Below are 24,874 nucleotides of genomic sequence, written 5' to 3' on the forward strand. Positions count from 1 at the left end.
TTGTAGAATGCAAATGTCTCAAAAGTCAAGGGGTGAGTTTGTTTAACACAATTTTGTTTAACACAATTGTTTAACACTTTTTGTTTAACACAATTCTCGATTTTTGCAGGCTTGGAGAATTGTGCCTGAATCTTGCCTCTGCCTCCCAAAGTGAAATAGCTGTGAAAACCCAGTTTAAAGTGCTTGGCAGTTTTTGATGAACTGGCCATTCAGCAAACTATCTTTGGATAATCAATGTTTTCAAAAATTAACCTACAGTGACCTCCCCTCACCCACCTCAATNTAAATATCAGGGTTGTATGGGATTCATATTGTAGAATGCAAATGTCTCAAAAGTCAAGGGGTGAGCTTTTTGTTTAACACAATTCTCGATTTTTGCAGGCTTGGAGAATTGTGCCTGAATCTGCCTCTGCCTCCCAAAGTGAAATAGCTGTGAAAACCCAGTTTAAAGTGCTTGGCAGTTTTTGATGAACTGGCCATTCAGCAAACTATCTTTGGATAATCAATGTTTTCAAAAATTAACCTACAGTGACCTCCCCTCACCCACCTCAATGTTCTAGATACAGTACTCGTCAGGAAACATAAAGATGAATAAGGGACATTCCCTATCTTTTGAGAAAAGATGTTCAAATCTGTCTTCCTAGCACTTTGTATGCTATCTAACATGCTATGAGCAGAAAATAAATGTTAGTTAAATACATGAATGAATAAATGAGAAACTCAGTGTCTGGTAAGGAATGAAAGCCATAAATAATTACAATGTAAGACAGTATTTGCAACAAATAGGTAGACGCATGTTTAACACAACTGCGATACATGAAGGCTGATGGTGGGGGCATGGATAGAAGCAAGGATTGGAAAAAATTACCGGAGAAGGTACTTAAACAAGATCTTTAAACATGTAAGGAGTATATAAAGTAGGGAGTTTGTTCCCGATAGAAAGACTACCTTGAACACAGGATGAGGACCATGGAAATGTTCTCGCAAGTATATTATTTTTGATTGCTGCCTAAACATAACCACAAATTTAGCAGCTTAACCCAGCATGCCTATATTACCTCAGTTCCCATGGATCAACAGTCTGGGGATGGTTAACCTGAGTCCTGGGTTCAGGACCTCAGAAGGCTGTCATCATGGTGTCAGCTGGGCTGCGTTCCTTTCTGGAGCTCGAGATTCCCTTTCAGGTTTAAACGGTTGTCAGCAAAATTTATCTCCTTATAGTCATAGAATCAAGGCTCTCAACACTTAGAGGCCCTGCCATGTGGCCTTCTCATTTACATCATAACAATTTGCTTCTTCAAGGCCAGAAAGAAAGTGATGGAGATAGTGCATGCTAGCAAGACAGAGTAATACGTATTTTATAAGCTAATCATGGGAGTGATGAATCTCACCGCTTTTGTCATATAATGTAACCTTGTCACAGGAATAACCTCCATCTCCTTTGCTGAATTATATTACTCCAAAGCAGGTCCCGTGTCTTACCTACCACTCAAAGGAAGCAGATTACGCAACGGCTTGAACACTGGCGGGCAGAAATCCTTGAAGGTGTAACTGGATTTCTATTGTATGTACCACAGAGAGCGATCATGGGGTAGCAAAACAAAAGTGAAGGGTGGCAGGAATTGGATCTTGAAAATACTTGGAAGCCATGTCTGAAATTTAAAGAAATAGACTTATTTTAAATAGTAAATAGTCTATTTTAAGTGAATAGACTTAAAGACACACAGAGGCTTAACTTTATGCTTTTTTTTGAAAAAATTTTCTTAAGAAAATTAATGGCATGAACAAATTCGCAAAGAGACCATGTTAATGTGTCTTGGTACTAAGAGTGTTTGAAAATATAGAACTATTCCTATTGGAGAGAAATAAAAGCAATATATTGTTTTAACCTCCAGCTCAGGGAGTTTAAATTGGTCCACTTTTAAAGTTTTGTTCCAAAAAAAAAAAAAAAGATGCACAAACTTTGCATAACCTTTTCTGTCTTTGAGTTACACAACATCAATTTATTCGGGGGCAAGCTTTTCTAGCTGACCTGTTGGAGCATTAGAGAATAATAAAGATCTGACCTGCATGTTGACTTTTTTATTTTATTTCTCTCACAAAATAGCTGGAAGACAAGTGTGCCTGCCATATCCTGATTCTGGAGGTAACTTTGCTTTGGGTTTCAGTCAGGTTGAAAGGAACTACAGTTATATTGGGCACCTGTGAGTGTAAGAAAAATGCAAGAAAGATGTGTGTGTTGTTAAAAAAAATTGATGAATCTGTTCTTCCCTGAAGAGACTTTCAATGACCCTCCAATGATTAAAGTCTAAACCTTTTTTCCCTTTTTAAAAAAATGATGAAAACTGTCATGTCTTTCTGTATCTATATACCTATATTTATACAAAATGATAGAGAATAGTTTAATGAATGTCCATGTACCCAGCACTCATCTTCCTTAATTATTAACATTGTCAATCTTGTTTACCTCTGTACACATCTTTCTTTCCCATAGTCATGCTTTAATTTAACTGTTAAAGTAAAACCAAAATAATTAAATTTTATCTATAATACACTCTAGTATATATCTCTAAAAAATAAGTGCCCCTTTTAAAAATAATGATACCACCATTAAAGTACCAAAAACTTAGAAGTAATATTTTATCATCAAATGTACAGTTTAGATTTTTTTCATGGTCTAGTTTTCTTTTGAAAGAATTATTATTTGAATCAGAATCCTAATAATGTCCACAGTCTATATTTCATAAATAAATCTCAGGTCTTTTTTAGCCTATAAGTACTGTTCTCACTCTTTTCCTGTTGTAGAAACTGAGGGTGATTTGTACAGTCTGGATTTCGCCAATGTTTCATCATTGAATTTACCTTAACTTGCTTCTCTGCTCCCTCAATGTACATGTCGGGTTGAACCAAATGAAATTATATTTTTGCAGAACACAATGGTCAAGGATGGGATATTTTACATGCTTCAACTTAATAATTAGATCTGGAGGTGTGATCGGATTTAGCTTCACATTTTTGACAGAACGCTTCATAGAGGTGAGAACTTTGTAGTTCATTACCTCAGGTAAAATTCAATGGCTGATTTCTTTCTTTTTGTGATGTTAAAATTAATTAGTGGGCTCAGGGGTTATCAGCTTCACCCAGACATTATAAAGTTGCTACTCAGCTTTTCACCTAATAGCTTCAGAGTCACTGGTGATCATAGTTTTGATCTAGTTTCATGAGAGGTTACATAGAGTGTTATTTGTTAATTGTAATTCTTTTAAAAATGGTAACTTTCTATCATCAAGCATTTGGTTACTTTAAGACATAATTGAAGCCCTGGCTGGTGTAGCTCAGTGGATTGAGTGCGGGCCTGAGAACCAGAGGATTGCAGTTTGATTCCCAGTCAGGGCACATGCCTGGGTTGCAGGCCAGTTCCTGGCAGGGGACACACAATACACACAATACATTGTGTGTCCCTGGCAGAGGCAACCATACATTGATATTTCTCTCCCTCTCTCCTTCCTTTCCCCCTCTAAAGATAAAAAAAAAGACATAATTGATACAGGAAGGGTAGGACAAATGCTTAGTTCTCTGTATTTATTTAATAAGTTTTAAAATTACATGCTCATTGATCTAGCACCTCCAATGGTGAGCAATGAGCTGGTTTTTAATTTTTAGAATCATTAAAAAACACATATAATGCATTTAAATCTCATGAAGATATTTATTGATTTTAATGTTCACATTGCTGTATCTTTAGTTATTTAGGGTCCTTTGAAGTTGGCTTTTGGGTCCTTTTGATAAAATTCCAAATGGACTTTGATAACTGCTTTTTCAAAAATGAAAAATGTGGTAGTGCTTTACTGTCCCAGATCCAGAATCAACAGTTTCTTCTTGGTACCAGAGTTTGCTATAGTGGGACATCCTATAAGGAGATAAGGAAATGCATTTGTCCGTTGCTACTGGATTCACCATCATCTCTACATTTTTTTAAAAGTTAACAAAAGTGGGAAATGCATATTTTTAAATAAAATACATCATAAATTTAATTGACACCTCCAACTGAAATTTATTATTACAGTGTTTTTACTTAACTTCTCTGACTCTCTTCTCATTTGGTGAAAACTCTTCTCCCAACATCACTGATGTTATTGCCCACTTGTTTTGTCCTGTGCAGACACACAACAGTTTAGAATAACACCACCAGCTTAACACCAAAAACAAAGTAAGATTTCCTTGCAGTTCTTTTTGCTGTGCAGTCAGGTCCCTGTCTTTTCAAATCACCTGAAATAATTATTGTCTGTGTGAAACAATATACAATTAAGCTCATTTGTTTCATTTTGTTTCCAACTCTTAATAATTATTTTTTGAATAAGTTTAATTTACAGTTTTGTAAAACATTTATATGATTCCATAATGTAACTGAACAACAATTGGGTCCTGCTGCCCACTGCTACCTTCTAGGCAAAATTCCAGAGGCAAAGGTTTGGTGATAAAGGAAAAGAGAGTTTATTCAAAAACTACACAATTTTGGAATAACAGCTTTCCACAGGTGTTAGTCACTTAAGCCTATCAATTAATCTTTAACTCCTGAGTTTCCCTAAGACCCCCAGTGTTTTTTAATTACCTTATTTTTATAGGATTAGTTTACAAACTAAACCAACGTTAGATACAAAAGCTACACAATTTCTGCCTCAGAGCTTGTCCCCTCTAGAACACCCAAATCAGAATAACCCTGCGGCCCTCTGCCAGGCCAGCCCAATCCTAGGCTCTGCCCAGAGTTCCTTCCCATCCAAAATACTGTCCTCTGGGAAATGCAGGCAGCTGCAGCACCGTCATCCAGTCATCTTTGAGCAAGACAGCCCGAGAGCCCATATCTGTCCTTTTCTTATTTTTTTATTTTATATATATATATATTTTAATTTAATTTTTGTTCAAGTACAGTTTTCTGTTTTATATTCCAAGCCATCCCCTCCTCCCCCAGTGCTCCCCACCTCCCTCCCATTTCCGCCCCCCACCTTAGTTATTGTCCATGTGTCCTTTTTACTTGTTCATGTGAGTCCATCCCCTTTTCCCCTGTGATTCTCTCCCCTCTCCCCTCTGGTCCCTGTCCTTTTCTTTTTATTTTAAATCACCTGGCCCATAATTCCATGCACTCTGGAGGTATTCAGCTTCTTAGCCAATCCTGTCCTAGACTGTTTACCACCGCCTCAGGCAACCTCCTCCTAGGCCCTCTCCCTTCTCCTCCCCAGTGATCTGATCAGATCTCTCTGTGTCAATAACATAGCATAACAGTTTTGAAGATGACCTTTTTTCTACTCCAGTGTGTAAATGTACTACAGTGAATTTATCCTCTCTTCTATTGAATAGACTTTTGAGTTGTTTCCATTCTTTGGCTATTAAAAGCAATGACATAAGTGAATTAAGTCAGACAGTAAAGAGCCAAATACCACATGATCTCACTTATATGAGGAATCAAACAAACTCAATGAACTAATGAACAAAACAGAAACAGCATAGACGCAGGGAACAGATTGACAGCTGCTGGAGGGGTGGTGGGGGGTTGGAGTGAAAGATGGTGAAGGGATTAACCAAAGAACATTTATGCCTAACCTATGGACAACAGTATGGGGAATGACTTAGGGAAGGGAGAGAGTGGGGTGGGAGAAGGTGGGGAAAGGGAGGAAAAGTGGGAACTGTAATAGCATCACCAATAAAAAAATTTTAAAAATTTCAAAAATGACATAGTGAATAGCCTCATGCATATGCCTTTATGGGGGAAAGGGGACTGTCAAAGTATAATTGCATAATAATCTTTGGTGTGAGATTGCTGATTCAAATGGTAAAACCATGTAATTTTATTAGGTACTGCTTAATTCTTTTCTCTAGCAGTTGTACCATTTGGCATATCAGCAAGTATGAGACTTTCTCTGAAGGCTTACCAGCAAAAACATATTGCAATGTTTTTGAACTTTTGACAGTCTGATGGGTGAAAATGGTATCTGTTGTTTCCATCTACGGTTCTCTTACTATGAATGATGTTGAACATATTTCTATTTTTATTTTTCTGTGAAATCTATATTCATATCTTTTTTCATTTTTCAATAGGGTTATTGGAGTTTTTCTTGCTTGTATTAGATAATTATCTATTTATTGCCTGTTTTAGAGACACTAATCCTTGCCAGTCATAAATGTTGCAAATGTTTTTCTGTTTGTCATTTGTGTTTTTTAGTTGGCTTATAATTTATTTTTGAGAAAGTATTTAAAATATTTATTTATTAAGCGTATTAATCTTTGTTTACTACTTCTTATTTAAATTTGTCCTCTTCCAAATTATAGAGAATTTAGTCATGCATTTTTCCCTAGTATTTGTATGTTTTCAATTATTACATTTAAAAGTCTTACCCACTGGCAATTTTCCTGAGTTGTTGTGTGTGAGAAACAGTCCAGTTTAATCTTTTTTTCAAAATGTTATGGCTATCCATTTATTCCAACATCACTTATAAGCATTTTTCTCCATGGATTTGCTTATTAAATATTAAACATCCCTATGCAACTTGTCCTATTTTTAGAAATTCAATGGTATTTTATTGATATGTCTGTCAATACATGTCATAATGCCAGATTGCTTAACTTTTAGAGGGTTTATGTTTTACTATATGTTTTACCACCCCTTATCTCCTCCAATTTATCTTCTTTTCCAGTGATACCTTAGATGTTATTCCATATTACCATTTTTAATAATAAACATTGTAATCAACTCATCTAGCTTCAGAAAAAAATGGTATTTTATAAATTGGGATCACATTGCTTTTAAAATTTAACCTAGTAGGAATTCAGCTCTTCTTTTTTTGCATTGAGTCTTCCTACTCAAAGACATCCATCTTTCCATTTGCACAAGTCTACTTTTACGCCCTTTAGGAGCCTTTATAGTTTCAATGTTTTCTTCATTAGATTTGAATATTTATTGATACGTGTTTTGCCTCGGTTACTTACTTATTTATAACACAAATGAGAAGTTTTCTGTCCTCTTATTCCTTTTTTTAAATATGGAACGCTTCACAAATTCGCGTGTCATCCTTGCGCAGGGGCCATGCTCATCTTCTCTGTATCGTTCCAATTTTAGTGTATGTGCTGCCGAAGCCAGCGCCAAATCCCTTAATCCTTGTCATTGTGTTGGGGTTGTGAATGCGCAATAGAGCNATTGATACGTGTTTTGCCTCGGTTACTTACTTATTTATAACTCAAATGAGAAGTTTTCTGTCCTCTTATTCCTTTTTTTAAATATGGAACGCTTCACAAATTCGCGTGTCATCCTTGCCCAGGGGCCATGCTCATCTTCTCTGTATCGTTCCAATTTTAGTGTATGTGCTGCCGAAGCCAGCGCCAAATCCCTTAATCCTTGTCATTGTGTTGGGGTTGTGAATGCGCAATAGAGCCTGAACCATAACCCGGCATTCTATGCCTTCCATTTCTCTTTTTTCTATTTTTTATTGCAATTTCTTGTGCAGACCATCTTTATCTCCAGTAAAATGGTCAACAGCTGTCCTTAGGGAGCCCGGTGTTTTCCTCATACCTCAGCGTTGCTTAAGTATCCATTCCACCTTGGTTTTCCCATTTTCCTTCTCTTTCATCTTTAATTTTGTAAACCTTTCTGTATTTTCTATGTTCTTTCTTTCATATATATCTCTGCTAGCATTTACACCATAATTCATATGCTGTACAGCTGAGGTTCATTTTTAGTTACTTTTTTTAATGGTATACTCTATTACCTAAGGCAAGTCTGTGAAATGCAGAATGACAGAAACTGTTTCACATTTTTGTTTTCTTAGTATCCAGTGATTTGTACATACCATGCGCTCCATAAAATATATTCATAGATTTTTATAAAATATTTAAAATTGTTTCTGGTTACTATCATTTTCCTTGGAGAAACTTGAAATACTCTTATCCTCATGAGCTAACATGCATAAGAGCCCTTAGGAGCTAAGCTTGAACCTCCCTCCCTACCTTCCTTTCTTCCTTCCTTCCTCCTTCCCTTAAATATATAATTTTATTTACCAATTTTATTTTATTCCATTCAATATTGTTGCTTAATTGTCTTTCTCTACCAATAAAACATAAAGAACCAAATTTATTTTCTATCTATCTCTCTATCTATTTATAAATCTATATATGTGTTTAGATGTCTTATATTTCAGGAATTTTGTTTTCTGGTTAAGTGAACTTTGAGATAACTTGATCTTTTTTTAAATATGTTTCTTAATTTTCTTGGAACAAAATTTTTATTGTACTGCCAGGAGATAGCTTATTAGAAGATTAAAAAATCTGCCACACAGGAAACCAGGTCTGAGCCAGGGCTTGAGGTCTGTTTTTCTCCAAGTTCAGAGCTTTTCTCCCTGAGCAATTTGACCTCCCTCTGAAAAAAAATGGCTGAGTCAGAAGTTGTCCTAAATAGTCCTCAAGAGCCTGCTCTCCAACATGGAGAATAAGTTAGTGGGAGTTGAGAAAGAAGAGTTTAGAGTCATTGTGATTTCAATGGGTCTGTAATACAGGTCTTGAACTTTCTGGCCAGTTCAAACACATACAATAATATTTTCTCCCTGACTATTGTTGATATGGAAACAAGGATGACAAAACTGCCTACTTATCAATAAACTACAGCCCTAAGCTATTTAAAAGATGCTTGATCAAAAACTGGAATACTAGTAATCCCACTTGACTAAGCCATCTATTTCAAAGTCCCAAATAGAGAGACCAAAGAAAGAGGCACACTTGTTGGAAGAGGTCAAGGAGAGCATGTGACCACTAGTTGACCTGTGTGCGGGGCCTGGGAAATCAGAGGTTCCTCACCCACTCCTTATCCTTGGAACATAAGCTCCACCCCCCATTCCTGGAAACCAGTGGAAGCTGGTTTCAAGGATGCAACCTTGAGAGAGCAATGTGTTGGTGAGACCATCTGGACTGAGTGTGTGACTGGGCCCCATCGAGACCTCTACAGAAATGTTGACATTCTGGTGGGTAGTACAGAGACTCGCTTGGTTTGTGGCCGCCACAGAAAAGTCTCATACTAAACCCTCCACTTACCAATTTGGATGGTCTGCCTCTTCCTTCTGTCCTTGGTCTCCATTTACAGCGGCCAGGTTGCAAACCAAAAGCAATACAATTTTTCCCCACCTATGAACGTCTACACATATTGCTTTCATGTCTCTTCCTTCATGGGAAGGCCTCCTGTCTCCATTAATAGACACAGTGGCTTAAACCCAGAGGAACTTAGTTTCTATTTTTTCCATTACTATTTAATCTATTTAATGGGCATGTAACAATCTCTCCGACTTCTTAAATTATTCAGTCCTGCTGGGAGGGACCGTGAGAGAATTTTAAAAGAGAATTTTGTTATCTGGAGACGAAATGTGCTAGGTAGAACCACTATCAAGTTGTCATTAATCATAACCAGGACTTAATTCAGCTGCCAGCACTGTGAGGAGCAACAAGACCACAGGGAGAAATGACAATTCCTTCCAGGGCTTTAAAATGCACATAACTTGCTGACACTAACACCACACCAACCAAAGAGTGGAAAATCAAGGTAATGACTTGAAATGGGCTCGCTGGATATCTGCGGGCTAGGTATCAGAGAAAAAAAACTTCCTTAAGGAAAGAGTGATATGAAAAAATCTGAATAACTGGAGACATTGGTGATGGTGGAGCCAAAGAGCCCTTCTTGTCTGCGTCCGACCTGGAGAACCTGCAGGACATTCACAGGCACCAGTAAGTGACAGAAGAAAACAGTTCCTGCAGAGTCTCCGGGGGAGCTCATTGTACTTGACTGGGCTCACTCAGATACAAATTCCCACCTGTTTCTTTAAAGACTCGTGTGCCTGGGGCATCGTATGCGCTCAGTCAGTGTTACTGATTATTATTTTACCTTGGAAAGGGAAAGATGCTGTTGACATCGGTCACCACAGGCTTAAGGATGAAAGCACATAGCATGCTTCCACAAAAGGGGCGAAGCGCAAAACAGTGTGTGAATCTGTCTTCACCTGAGCTGATGAAAAATATCTCTGATTCTATTTTTAACCCCAGAAAAATACTTGGAGGCTTTTGGAACTCATCCAGTTGTATCCCTGGAAATAGACTTGCTTCTCGTATAGACTTTGATTTTTAACTGTTGCCTCCAGACAAAAAGTCATTACGCAGCTGTGGTAGAACATTCATTACCTGGACCTTTTTATATATCCCACAGGAGCAAAGGTTTTCTGTGTCAACCCAGATGATTAAATGAATACAGCAGAGGCTGGAAACTCTTCTCCAGACTGCGGCTGTGCATGCACATTAGATTTTCACAGGGTGTACTGTTCTGTGACTTCCCTGACTTCCTCCCTTCCCACCAGCTGGCATGCTCTTTGGTTAGGCAGCTGAACTTCAGCAGCTCCCATGTCCTTCCCGGAAAGCTGTAAACCTCCTAAGCAGTTTCACCTTTCTGTTATGCAGGATTGGCCACCAGCTACAGCAGAGCTCTTCTGATCTGTGTAGTGGAATAAGCAAGGGAGAATGCAGCACCTGCGTGGTATCTTACTCCTTCCCATCATGCTGAGCTTTTTCTGTATTCCTAGATGAAACTAAACTATTTTAGGGCACTTCTGGAGGCAGCTTTGCCTGCAGAGTAAACACAGAGGACACTAACAGCAGGTGTTTGTTGAAAGTTCAGTTGGTGTCAGTGCTGTGGCAGGTGTTTAATGTACACGATCCCATTTGAAACGCAAACCAACCCTGAAGCTCACAGAGATTAAGTAACTTTCTCAGCATTGCACAGCAAGGATGTTTCGAGGAGTCACACCTAGGCTTGTACATCCTGTATTTTTCATCATCATGCTATATGCAATTAGTAATGCCAATAATAACATCTCCAGGAATCTTCAGGCTATGAAGTCCATCACATTTCTGCCTTTGTGTTAGGTAGCATTATGCAATTAAAGCCTTCCCAAGATTAGAAAACAAACCAATAAACAAATGGTTAAGAACACAGATTACTAAGATGCTGCTTTTGCCATTTAACAATTTTGTTTTACTACATTATTTAGCCACCTATGGTACCAGGTTTGATATTCCCCCTTGCTGAGGATATAATTTCTGGAGAGTGTTTTTCACAATAGAACTGAACTCAATGCCATTAAGCAGCAATTGCCATTAGCTCCTGCTTCTGCAGCATCATATATAATAGGGCTTTACAGGACTTTTTACAATGATATGAAATGGGGCTTTGGTTTTAGTTTAATTGCAAAAAAGAAAGTGTGTGCATTTAAAAAATATTCTTGCTTCCAGTGAGCAGACAATGCTGGCTTCACAAAGACATTGAAGCTGCAAACAAGACACACCTGCAGGGCAGGAAGCTTGGGTTGGAGAGGAGTTCTCTAGTGTTATGTATTTGAAGGTACCCCACAGTGCGTACAGAATACGGAACAGTAAGTTTCATGCTTTCCTATCTAAGTAACAAATTGGCATCAGATATAAAACATAAGCCCAGAAAATGAATAGGAATCTAGTGAACAAGCTATTTAATGGATGTCCTGTTGTCTGTGTAATTTGGTTGGGAGCAAGGGTGGTCCCCCTGATCTTTGTGTCAATTTCATGCCCTGTGATGATCTAATGTTCTGCTGAAATGTCCACAAATGCACAGATGTGGAGGGCACATTTTCCCATGGTTGGGGAGTTCAGTCTTCTTCAAAGCTTAGTAGTGAGTTGGAAACTATTTTCAAACAAAGATCGCTTACTTGTTGGAGAATATATAGTTACTCTCCAAAACTGAAGGGGTCTCTGCTTCAATAAATGCGCTACATTATAAGGATATATATCAATCTGTATCCTTATAATTCCAAGCTATCTGCACAGAAGTGACGACTAGCTTGAACATTTTCTATTGCATCGGGCTCTGTCTAGAGATATCAGCTTATTAAATTATTACTTAAAATGATCCAAATAGAATATCCATATGGGGTGTATCTTGCCTTTTTACCCAATGATATCCACTAAACACCACACCTTTTCAAACAACTTGCTGCTCTGTGTTTCACCAATATCTTGTCTTTCATGGAGAAAATCAGCCTGATTTCTTAGGTTCTTGAGAACTAAGTTGTGGCACAGACTTGGGGAACAGACAACCTAAAGTGGTCACTCCTGCCACTCCACAGATACACTGTTGTCCCTGTCAAGTGAAAGTGGACTCCTTTCAGTGTTCTTTGTTTATGGGAATGGAAAAAATACAGTTACCATATCAGTAACTGCAAACTAGTGCAGATAACGTCATAAGGAAAACAGCCTGTCAGGCAGCTGCAAAAGGCACTATCGCCACTTTTCTATTCTTATTCATGTTTTGCAGTGGTCAAATTAGAGTTGTATGGGTATATGCTAGGAATCATCACATATACATCTTTCAAGTACTTTATGTTGGCATCTCTAGGGTACCCCCAGGGATAAACTTTTTTCATTTATATTTTGGTATGGATAAAGGGTATTGCCAATGCTTTTACTTGGTCCTTCAAATCATGGTAGTACTTTCTCCACAGGTCAAGATCCATGTGAGAATTTTGCAAGTTGGAATCAGTATTAGGATTTTAAAAATTATTGAAAATACTTATTCCAAATATATGTTTTTGAACTGAGGCACTAACATTAATCATGAGATGAGGTGGACATCACTAAAACTCTGAATAAAGGATAAAGGAAAAGTAATCTATAATTGATCACCCTTGTGTTATGTAGATATTTACTGTGTTGTCTCAGTGGGTGATTGTGAGGATTAAAGATAATAGACGAGAGAGAATCCTTTCAATATCAGTTTCCTCTCCCACCATTAAGTTGTAAATCACTTGAAGGCAGGAATCAGGCTGTATCTATTCCTGTGCTGCTCAATGTGTCTGGCATATTGCTTGACTCATAGCATAGGAAAATCAGAAAATGTATGTTAAATTGAGTTGAATAAATTTTACACTGAATATCCAGATTCCTGTTAGCATCAGAGAGTGGTGGGCATGATATGAATGTGGTTTTAGAACAAAGAGAACTAGATAATTCTGATGAATATTTCTGCCAAAACTTGACATGTTCTCTAACATATGAAAAGAGGACAAGTTACTAGAAAAATTACAGACATGGGAGTCAGGGAGAGCTCAAGTTTTAATTGTGGTTGTGCCTTTAATGGACATCAAGAGAGGTCCATATTCTGCACACCTAGTACAGATATGAATTTCAGGTAAGGTGATCCAGAGTATGTGAGACTGTCAGAGGTATAAGAGGCTCTAGAAATCTCAGAGTTCAGTATCTTCTCTTTACAGTGAGGAAAGCTGAGGCCATGAAGTCAGAGCAATTTTATAGTTAAATTTAAAGGGTCCTGGAGCTTTCGGTATTCACCAGGGTGGGGCAACCCAAGTTGTTGCTGCACTGTGGCACTGTATGGGGGGGGGCATGCTGGGAGGGAACAATGTCACTCTCTGAGCTCTCTGCCAGCTTTCAGTAACTTCCTTTGCTACGTCCAAGCAAATTGGGCCATTCTGGCGCCAATTCCCAGGTGAGTTGTTTTGTGTATGTTCTAGGACCCTGTGGGTCTCTTCAGTGAACTCTCCTGTAAGGCTTGGAGTTTCTCTCGCTGTCACAACCCCCACAGGTTTCTTCAGTTAGAGGTGATGAGGCTTTATTTCACTGCACTAGAACCCTGGGTTCAGCAGTTTGTTTCGCTTTCCAGTTGTTCCTCCTGGTTTATCTGCACACCACCGTGGGACTGCCTGCTCTGCCAGCTACTGCCTCACCTGCCCCAGTCCTCCAGCCACCGCCTTGCTGTAGTCCTCTCTGCTTGGCTACCTATCTCCACCCCTCGTACCAATCTGGATGAATGTTTCTTCTTTAACTCTTTCGTTGTTGGACTTCCACACAGTTCAATTTTTCTGTGAGTTGTGGTTGTTTTTTAATTTTTAAATTTGTCGTTGTCCTTCTTTCAGTTGTGCGAGGAGGCAGAGTGTATCTACCTATGCCTCCATCTTGGCCAGAAGTTCTTGGTAGAATGTTTTTTAAAAAATAATTATTTATTTATCTTTAGAGAGTAGGGAAGGGAAGGAGAAAGAGGGAGAGAGCAACTTCAATGACAGAGAGTAACTTTGATTGGTTGCCTCTTATATGTGCCCCAACTGGGGACCAAATTCAAAACCCAGGCATGTACCCTGACCAGGAATTGAACTGGGGACATTTCCCTTCGTGGAAAGACACCGAACCTACTGAGCCACACCAGTCATGGCTCTTGGTAGAATCTTTTTTTAAAAAATATTTTGGGCATTTAAAAAAATATATTTTTATAAGATTTTTATTTGTTTACCTTTAGAGGGGAAGGGAAGGAGAGAGGGAGAGAAATATCAATGTATGCTTACCTCTCATTTGTCCCCTGCTGGGAACTGGCCTGCAACCCAGGCCTGTACCCTGATTGCGAATCGAACCGAGATCCTCTGGTTCTCAGGCCTGCACTCAATCCACTGAGCTACACCAGCCAGGTCTCTTGGTAGAATCTTAATGAGAGATGATGAGAACCTGAGCCAGAGCAGTGGTTGTGGACATGGATATGTGGATGGGAGGGCAACAGATATGAAAGAAACTAGGAAGTTGAGCCCATAGTATTTGATAATAGAAAGTCCTTTTTCTTTCCTCTTTGTTTCAGCATCATGAGATTTTATTCTACAGGACCAAGATCCTGGTTGAGGAGATGGAGGAAGCTCAAAATTGTAGAGCTATAGTGTATTTGCAATTGCATTGAGCCCCAGCACTCAGTGAGGCCATGTGATACAGAAGTAGGAGTTGTGACTGATAAAACTTTGAGTAGAAAGAAGCTAAAACTGAGAGAGGAAAAGTGGCAGCTCAAAGTCATGCACCTTGGGGAACTGAATGGGACTTCTGTCACTGACTCCTGGCACTTTGTTCTGCCCAAGGCTCTGTGTCAATGAACAACCATGTCTGGCTGGGGAACTTAGATCCTCAAGCCCTGATTTTTCTTACATTTGGATTGTGTTTCTTATAGTTGGATTGGTGGTTGTGGGTGTTATTTCCTTTTGACCTATTATTATAATTAATTCAAAATTATTTCTAGTTAACATTTTTTTAAAGTGTTGCATTACACACCAACTCATTAATAACATATAAGCCTATTTCTACCTTGTGCTATTTGATTTTTTCAGGAGAAATACATTATGTTATTTGAATCTTACCACTATCCAGAAATGAAAGCTGTATAGTTATTCTCTCTGCTTTACAGATATAAAAACTGAGTAACATATTTGGTTGGGGAAACACTTACGAGGGTCCTGAGAGTCTGAGAGGGTTTTCTGAAATGAAATGCCCTTTGTCCTGACAGCATTTTATTTCTTTCCTAAAGGATTCACTTTCACTGCAGTGTGTGCTAAAAAAATGAGGTCTGAAATGAGACTTCCTGAGTTGGAATTTAGATTCTACTACTCATCTCAGTCAAGTTTCTTAGCCTCCCTGTGACTTTGTTCTCTCACCAGAGGATTAGGTGAGGATTAAATCTATTCATGTAATTGGAAGCACTCAACCAAGTGTCAGGCATTATTATCATTCCATCTATAGCTATTGAGGAAGTAGTAACTGGCCAGGTCAAAATCTTATAACCCAAACACAAATGCAGGACACTTTAAATACTCCACTTTAAAAATGCACTTTCAGTAGAATCCTGGCTAATCTTTATTCTCTTCAGTGAGTGCATCAGTGAGAGACAACTTCTTATTGTTTTAAAGTTGGGGTGACTTGTGTGCCAGGCTTCTTTGTTATTAGGCAGAGAGCCTTTGCATTATGAGCAGTAACCTGACAAATTGCTGTACTCTTTTCAAGTGACTTGAAATAGCCAACCCATTCCCCCAGTGCTAACAGAACATCAGTTCCCAGTCTCTTCCCAATACTGCTGCCATTTTAGGGAGACAGAGGGTACAGGCAGGGTACAATTATTTGAATATGAGAGCCCAGATTCATGGATAATATATGCCTCTTCCCCTTTATCTCTTTCTCTTGCATGGAGAGCAAAGGGTTATGGTTGTGAACTGAAACATTACCTATCAAGGTGAAATTTATGAGGAGAATTTTAACAACTACACAAATATTTTGAGTATCATTTATTGATGAAAACAAAAATGTGAAGTGATTGAAAGTAATTTGTGCAGTTCGTGATTTGAAGATGGGAAGTGAGCAGGAAAAAATGGGGTATTCTTAATGTAAATATGTTTTTGAAATAGGGATATTTTTGGTTGTTTACAACATGTCATAAAGGTGTAAATCTTATATTTGTCATCACACAATATAGAATATTTCTAGAAATTTGCACTTGGATGATAATAGACTTTTCTATGTATCAATGATTGAATTATGATAGGGACAGGATTGGTTTTATTTTTATGAACCCATTACATTTTTATTAAAGTTTAAGGATTTGGACTTTTTTCTTTAGAGTCATACTTTTTATTAATGGACTTGGTGCTATTTTGTGGAGTATTTCTCCCTTTAATATTGTGGTGAAATCCTTTTGCTTTCAGCTCTGTACCTGCTATTTATATTCCTCATGGAATATTAGAACTTGGAGGCTTCTAGAGTTTCTCTTACTGTAACTATCTGCTATTAAAAGACTGAATTGTTGGTCTCATAAGATAGTAGAACATTCAGCATTGCTGTATATTATAGCTTAATATCATCTCATAAAAACTGCCAAAAACCAATATTCAATTACTAAATACCTTGGATTTGAAATATAGGTTTGTGAGAAATCTGTGTCATTTTTGGTATTTCTTTATATAAGAATAATAAATCAATATCAGTTGTTGTTTTGTTATTTTTTTATTTAAAAATATTTTAGTGTAAATCTGGTTGCCAGGAGACTTGAGGCTTAGTCCTGCATTTTCTTTTAGCTTACTCTGACAACTTAACCTCTGTGTGTCTTGCTGTCTCGATCTATAAAAAAAGAGGAGGAAGGAGTGGGATTGGACTAGAATATCTCAGAGATTCCTTTTCTTTTTTGCACTCCGATCTTATGCATTGCATATTGTAAACTGCATTTGGAAGACTCAAACTCTTACTATGACAATGGGTTGGTTGTTATTAAAAAAGAAGGTGAATCAGAGAAAGTGCTTCATGTTGGTTGGAACTCTGAGAAATTAAACTGTTCATAGAGGAAGGTTCTGGTAGAGGCTACTCAGAGGTCCAACACATGGGCCAAAATAACTGGACAAAATTAGGCGAAGTGTGGTCATACATCACTAACAGGATTGTGGTAGTGGGAAAGCGCAGGAAATTCTTAGGAGGAGAGTTTCAGAGAGAAGTCACAGTCAGCAGGTCATCATCAGGGCTGTGTGATACAGAAGCATCACTCTTGACAAAGGGAACAGGAGGAGGCAAGGGTGACAGAGACAAGACATAGGGGAGTTTACCAGAGCAGCATGAGATAAAGGGTAGGACATGCTGCAAGTGGGAGCCTACAGGATTGTGGAAACCTCATCACTGTGATATAGACATTGGGTCTGTTGGCAGAAAAATATCCTAATCTTTACCAACTTTAGATACTATTATGTCTAAAAGCAACACTATTTTATCAGTGATTACAAAGGAAAAAGGGAAAAAAAGTGTGAATAGAACAATGCCTTAGCTGCCCCATCTCTTTCTATAAGACCTTATTAGTGCCTTTTTTTTCTTATTTCTACCAGGCAGAGAAATGATGGAGAAGACGCATAAATACTTAGACATGAAGATTTTAAAAACTGACAGTATCTGTTTTAGCTAGAATGGGAAGATGTTTCCTTGGTTACAGATCTTTATATGTAGTAGAATTATGGTGAAAACACTTTAGGGGAAATTACTTGGTTGCTGGAAGCTATCAGAGTTTTTGAACAAATATTTCATCGAATAGAAATAGTTTGAGCACCTGCTACACATGAAGCTTTGGATGAGCGCTCTGGGGGATGTTAAAAATTATAATCCACTGTTCCTGCCCTTGAGGAACTCACACTAGAGGCAGAGAGACAAAACACACAAAGTAGCGATTAAATAATAAACTAAGGCTTAAATGTTCATACTGAATGTGGAGGCATTTAGAGGGATTCCTTTCTCTCCTCCTGAGTTCTGGATCATTTGAGAAATAAGCCAAATATAATACATACAGGGCAATCAATTACCTTTATTTCTAGTAGATAAAGACTAAACGGAAGTACATACCAATCAGTGTAGATCCCTGTGGGCAGCCCAACACTGAAGTCCAGAACTAGAGGGACCCACTCTCTTAGCCAGGAAGTGCCTCATTCTCTATGGGACAGAGTAATCACTGTTTATGGAAAAGCTTACTTCCAAGAAAAAGAGAGGAACGGAGTCCAAAATTATAAGTTTATTTTTCTTACTTTATTTTGCAATAAGTGAATTAGGAAAGAAAGATGTCAATAATTAAGGTCCTGTTTGGGGGGGGGGGAGATTCTCATGGAGTGGGGATGAAGCATTTCCCCTAACAAAGAATAGCAGTACAGGAAATGGAGAAAGTACATGAAAGTACTGAAGAAGCGTTCTGACTGTAGGTCCTCTAGGACTCCAGAAAGGACGCTCTGGGCCTGAGCATGCTGGGAGGGTTTTATGGAAGGGAAAGGATTTGAGCTGGCTTTTCAGGGATAATAACTTATACACAGCATGGAGAAGAGCTTGCTGGTGGGAGTGATGGGGATGATGTGAGCAAAGTATTGAGAACTCAGGAAAGGATATGAACTAAAAGTGGGAGGATGGTAGTGGGACTGAGAGAGGGTAAATGTAGGGAATGTTATGAAAGATGCTATTGAAGGGAGAGAATGTAGGGTAGAAGAAAAGAAGGGGCATTAGGGCTTCAGGGACGGGATCTGTGTTCTCATTCTCCTTTGGCGACTGTAGTGTGACAGTTAGCCTCTGTAGGCTTGTCTGAGTTTCCTCACCTGATAATTGGGTGAGTTTGGATAACTAGGTTTCTCTAGGCTTTGATTAGTTAACATGGCCGGTCTTGCTGGGAGGAGCTATTAAGATTGCCAAGTAGAACCAAAAAGGTAAAGACGGGAATAATAGGTGACATTATTCCTACACCACGAAGAGATGCAGAGCTAGAGAAGGCTTTAAGTAGTGAGTGGAGGTCTCAGAATGAGGTTTTATTTTTTCCCTGGGAGCAGGTAACCTCTGCAGCAGGGAAACTGCTGCCATATCACATTGTATAGACTGAGTGTAGANCATGGAGAAGAGCTTGCTGGTGGGAGTGATGGGGATGATGTGAGCAAAGTATTGAGAACTCAGGAAAGGATGTGAACTAAAAGTGGGAGGATGGTAGTGGGACTGAGAGAGAGTAAATGTAGGGAATGTTATGAAAGATGCTATTGAAGGGAGAGAATGTAGGGCAGAAGAAAAGAAGGGGCATTAGGGCTTCAGGGACGGGATCTGTGTTCTCATTCTCCTTTGGCGACTGTAGTGTGACAATTAGCCTCTGTAGGCTTGTCTGAGTTTCCTCACCTGATAATTGGGTGAGTTTGGATAACTAGGTTTCTCTAGGCTTTGGTTAGTTAACATGGCCGGTCTTGCTGGGAGGAGCTATTAAGATTGCCAAGTAGAACCAAAAAGGTAAAGACGGGAATAATAGGTGACATTATTCCTACACCACGAAGAGATGCAGAGCTAGAGAAGGCTTTAAGTAGTGAGTGGAGGTCTCAGAATGAGGTTTTATTTTTTCCCTGGGAGCAGGTAACCTCTGCAGCAGGGAAACTGCTGCCATATCACATTGTATAGACTGAGTGTAGAGGGCGAGGAAGCTGAGTTCAAACCTTTTCATTTCCGGTGCCCAGACCCAGGGAAGGAGCATCCAGGGCAGGACCTGGCCACACCTGCCCACACCTGAAGAGGCACATGCACATCCCTCGTGGGGAGGTCACAGAAGTCCGCCTTGTTTTTGTTCTTCGCCTCTCCCCGAGGCCAGTTCACTCTAATACAGATTTGTTGCAAGTGAAGAAGAAAATTTTCTTGTGTATCTTAAGGCTATGCCTTGAGAACATTCTTTGATTCTTGAATCTTCGATCTTTGAAAATTCATAAACCTACTAAAATTTTGCATATTTAAGGTGGGGGCGGAGCTTCAATATCCTTACTGTGTTTCCCTTCCTTTTATGTTCAGTGCATATTAGTGAGATTTTCAATACATTTTAAAGAAGCTGTCTTGTATCTAACATTTAAAAGAATGTATATATATTCCAAAGGGGTCTTGACCTAAAGTAGGGAAAAAAGGTCTAGGTGAGGGGAAATCAATTCACAAAATAGTTATTTTCAAATATGAGAAAATTAATACTATGTGCATGCATAGTCCATGGTAATTTTAATGCAAATTGATGCTTAATTTAGCTCAGTTGCAAACAAATTAACAATGCCTTATTAATATGCAACATTGAGTGCTCTGATAGAGCTTGTCTTACTGAGCTTATATCTCATTCATTCACTTGTTCATTGTCAAATATTAATGAGCTCCATTAAGCACCAGAGACTGTGTTATATGTTGAGGATGCAGTGATGAGCAGAACAGGTAAAACTTCTGCCTTTCTGGGGTAAGTTTACGATAGAGTAGAGAAGAAGGGGAGGCAAGCATGAGTAAATCTCACAAATACAGGGGTGGGCAAAAGTAGGATTCAATTGTGAGTGCGTGAAACATAGTTTATTCTTGTATTATTTATTAATTTTTATATTTTTAAAGATTTCATTTATTTTACAGAAGGGAAAGGAGGGAGAAAGGGAGGGAGAGAAAGATCAATGTGTGGTTGCCTCTTGCACACCCCCTACTGGGGACCTGGCCTACAACCCAGGCATGTGTCCTGACTGGGAATCAAAGGGTGACTCTGATTCCCAGGCTGGTGCTCAATCCACTGAGCCACACCAGCTAGGGCTAATTATTGCATCATTTTCCATACCAACAATTACAAACTGTCTTTTCCTATCCTATATATAATTATAAACCACGAGACTTGCTATAAAGGAAAAATACAGGTGCCTCAGTGATTTCTAATCAAGCCACCAATGGACTGCCTAGTACCTGCACACTCTGTTCCATCTTCACTTCCAGAATGTTCCAGAATGTTCCTTTCTGGAACATTCTGCCTCATTTCTTCCTCTTCCACTTGGTGAACTCCGGTCATTCCTGCTGGTCAGCTCAAATGTCAGTGTCTTAGATGGTATGATATGACCACAGTGAACCTGGAGTGAAGATTCCCCTGTTTCTCAGTTTCTTTCTAACTGTTCCTCTAGGAGCCACTTGGCCTGAGTTTTGACCATGACCTGCCTCTGTGCTGACTTCTTACTCTGCTCCCCTTCACACAGGCATCTGGGTAGGCCACATCCAGCTCATCTCAAAATTGTATCGGGTTGTTTAAATAAATTAAAAATGAGAGATGTGGTTGCCTTAGGCCACTTAAAACAAGAGACTTGCAGTTAGATGTCTTGGAGTCCTGCCCTTCAGCTCTTGGGTTCTGCTGTGAGATGTCACTTAAGGGCTCCCATGCTGGAGAGCTTGAGCCTACCCCAAAATTGTCGTTTCAGTTCTGGTTTATGAGGGACTCTCATTCTGACCTCCCTGTACTGAAACTGAGTTTGTAATGATAATATGTGCCCAATAAATATCTTCAGAACTAGAAGGGAGGGGAAAATAAAAAGAAAAAAATATTAGAGAGCCAAAAATGACTATCAGAGGAAATAAATTCTAGAAAACTGGTAAAAAAAAACCCCAGCCACTATCTTGTTCTGAGGTGAAGGAGCTTCTGAGCCCTTCAAGGGGAAGTGGGGCCACAATCCCACTACCCAAAGGGCTTGGAGGGAATATCCAGACCCTTTCTTATGAGCTAGAGACTTCTGTCCTGGGCTGGGGGATTAGGCTTGACATGATCATCCTTCTCAGTGTGGGGTGGGGAAAGGAAAGTGTGGGTCACTTGAGAGTTTAACTGACAATGTGGACACCCTTTTATGAAAATAAGTTTTATTCTTGAGGAGGAGAAGGGGACTAAGTTATACTGAGGCAAGAAACACCTTGGGATGCAGAGTGAAAAGGGGGAGGGAGGAGTTTTTAGAGCTAGTTTATAAGCTGGCTTCCTGCAGCTCTGTTTTCCTGGGGCTTATTTTTACTTGAGGTTTCAGGTACAGCTCAGTTGCATGGGATGTGCAATTGCTGTTTTCCCTGTGAGTGAACAAACAGACAAGGTTTCACGGACAGCAGCTGTTCTAGAACTGGCTTGGAAACTTGAGCATGACTTTCCTCTTTTCTCTCTTCTGCCTCTGTCTCTCACACTCTCTTATTTTTCTCTTCCCTCCCTGTCTCCAACTCTGTCTTTCCTCCCCTCCTCTTCTTCCCTTCCAGTCTTTCCACCAGCTCCTTTGTTTCTGTCTCTCCCCATTCTCTTATTTTCTCTCCTCTCCCCACCCCATCTCACTTTTTGCTCCTCCCTCTCCACCTGTCTCTCTCCCACTAACACTGTCAAGGCTGCCTCATTCCCAGCCAAGCCAGTGAGCATCAGGACTCTGCTGCAGCATTCTCAGCACTAGCCCTCCCTGCAGCCTCTCAGCCAGTCCTTCCACCCCACTGTATGCTGAGCCATCACTTCTCCGAGAGTCAGCAGGCTGAGTGCTGCATTGCAGTAGAAGCATTTAAGGAACTTGAGAGTACTGTGAGTTTGTCATTCCATTAGCCACTCACATGGGTGTGCCATGCAGGGGCTGTTTGCATTTTAGAGACCACTGTGCATCAAGGCAGAAGAACTGGGGGCTCTCCCTGTGCTGGGTGCAGAACCACACTAAAGCTTCCTGGGGTTTGGAGACACAGGGTGGCAGGAGACAGGATCATTTATTATTCACAGCTCATCGATAGACAGCAGCTCAGAGGTGGAGCCTTGTTCCTTTTTATTCAGTAGTGTATTTAACCAAGTAGAGAACATACCTTTAATTGTCCAAGCAGGTATAAGATGCTGGGGGAAGGCTAGTAGAATCACTTCAGTGTCTGGCCAAGATTGAATTAGAACCTAATGCTTGCAGTGTTTATTAGTTACTAGTCAGTATTTATTGGGAAATTACTCTGTGCAAGATGCTTTGGATAATGCAGAGAAGGAAGGGGCAGAGATATAAAATGTGATGCCTGCAGCTGTCATTTGAGGAGAAAAGTAGAGTAAATTTTAGTCAAAGCTGCACCCAGCATGGAACACATGGATCAGAAAGGAGTTAAGAAGAGGAAGGGGAAGGTGGAGAGGGTTTCCTGGATGGGATGAGCCTGGAGTCAAGCATTAGAGAATGAGGATTCAGGGTGCAAGGAATCTGGAGCCCTGCCAGGCGTCCTGTGGACCCAGAGTGGAGAAGGCTTCTTTCCTGAGGAGGTTGGCCTTGCAGGAGGAGCAGCTTCATTTTCTCCACCCCATTAATTCAGAAATTTTGTGAAAATGAGCCAGTATTAACCCAAAGGATGGCCATAGGGATTTCAATACAATTTGGTGCAATTATTCAATGCAGTTACATTCAGTACAAGAAACATTTACTGAGTACAATCTCTGTGCAGAGTTTTAGAGAGAATATGACCCAGCCCTTGACCTGGAGGAACACAGGCTTGACAGGAAACCTTGTGCCCAGTGGACTGCGAGAGGAGCTGGAACTAAAGCACAAGGCTATTTCTTCAAAGGAAGAGACTGTGGAGGTGACAGATCTCAGCTTTCAGTCCTGCCTTCCTCCTTGATTCTCTGGTTTAACTTTATGTACCTGTAGTTTTTTTTTTGTATGATACAATGGGATTAATGATGTCCTTTCTTCTCTCAATATGGGGGTTTGAGACTCAAAGGGGTTTATGGGTCTGAAAGCATTTTGTCAACTCTAAACTGATGCACAGATAGACATGATTACCATGCATGTATTTAGTGATATTATTGTCAAAGCAGATCAAGCACTTTAGCTATACCCATGGCTTATGATTAAAATGCCACTTCTAATACTAACTTCAAAGAATGTATCTCTTAAGGAACATTTTAATAGCTTACTTTGAATTGCCTTTGATTGTAAGGAGAACAAAACTGAATTTCTTTAGAGATTCTGCCATGTTCCTTCAGTAAATCAAGATGGACTTGGCATATAATTAGTTTGAATTTATGTTGTGTTTTATGTTGTAATAGAAGATAAAAGAAACAAACTTCTGTATAAAACAGTTTCACTTTTGTGTGCGATGAAGGGAGGAAGGGTGAAAAGGAAGGAAATGGTTGAAGAAAAGACAAAAAGCAAGAATGTGAGTGTATGAAGCAAATCATAAACCTGTAAGCAATAGTGGAGAGATCTCAGACCAGGGTCCGGAGACAGGGTTCTGGTCTTATTCTGCTTTAAGCACTTGTCCTTGGCCACATCTTGTACCTCTTCTTGGACTCTGTGTGTTTTTTTAAATTTGTTTGTTGTCTCATATAAGAGGTGGTCGGGGTTAAGATTTATACCAACTCAGAAATTCAGAACTGTAAACTTAAAGGGAAAGATAACTTCATGTTGCAATAGAAAAAATTGGAACATCTACTAAATGTGAAGAGCCTAGACTGGTGGAGTCAGAGACTCTGAATTCCAGTCCAAGTTCATCCAGTTTCTTGGGTAAATTTCCATTAGTCATCAGTATTCTAAGCAGTCCTCCATTCAGAGTGGATGTAATTATGACTTACTGACTGTAAGAACAACCATGAGTTACTGTCTCTGAGACAGCCTGGGTCTCTCAGATGAAAGGTAGCCCACATAAATATGTGGGCAGATAAGACTGTGGGAAGCTGCTGGCTTTGGAAAGATGTTGCTTCAGGGTGGGGTGCCAGTGCCAAATAAGC

General features: G+C 39.4%; 2 non-coding genes across 2 annotated transcripts; both read right to left on the minus strand.

The window, feature by feature from the left end:
- Positions 1-7,028: 7,028 nt before the first annotated feature.
- LOC118979444 (U6 spliceosomal RNA) lies at positions 7,029-7,135 on the minus strand. The gene has a single exon (XR_005064916.1). It is a non-coding gene; the product is annotated as a U6 spliceosomal RNA (small nuclear RNA).
- Positions 7,136-7,265: 130 nt separating this feature from the next.
- On the minus strand, positions 7,266-7,372 carry LOC118979445 (U6 spliceosomal RNA). The gene has a single exon (XR_005064917.1). It is a non-coding gene; the product is annotated as a U6 spliceosomal RNA (small nuclear RNA).
- Positions 7,373-24,874: the final 17,502 nt, after the last annotated feature.

Source organism: Sturnira hondurensis, unplaced genomic scaffold (assembly GCF_014824575.4).
Source record: "Sturnira hondurensis isolate 20B ecotype Veracruz unplaced genomic scaffold, ASM1482457v3 Scaffold0022319, whole genome shotgun sequence".
Taxonomy (NCBI): domain Eukaryota; kingdom Metazoa; phylum Chordata; class Mammalia; order Chiroptera; family Phyllostomidae; genus Sturnira; species Sturnira hondurensis.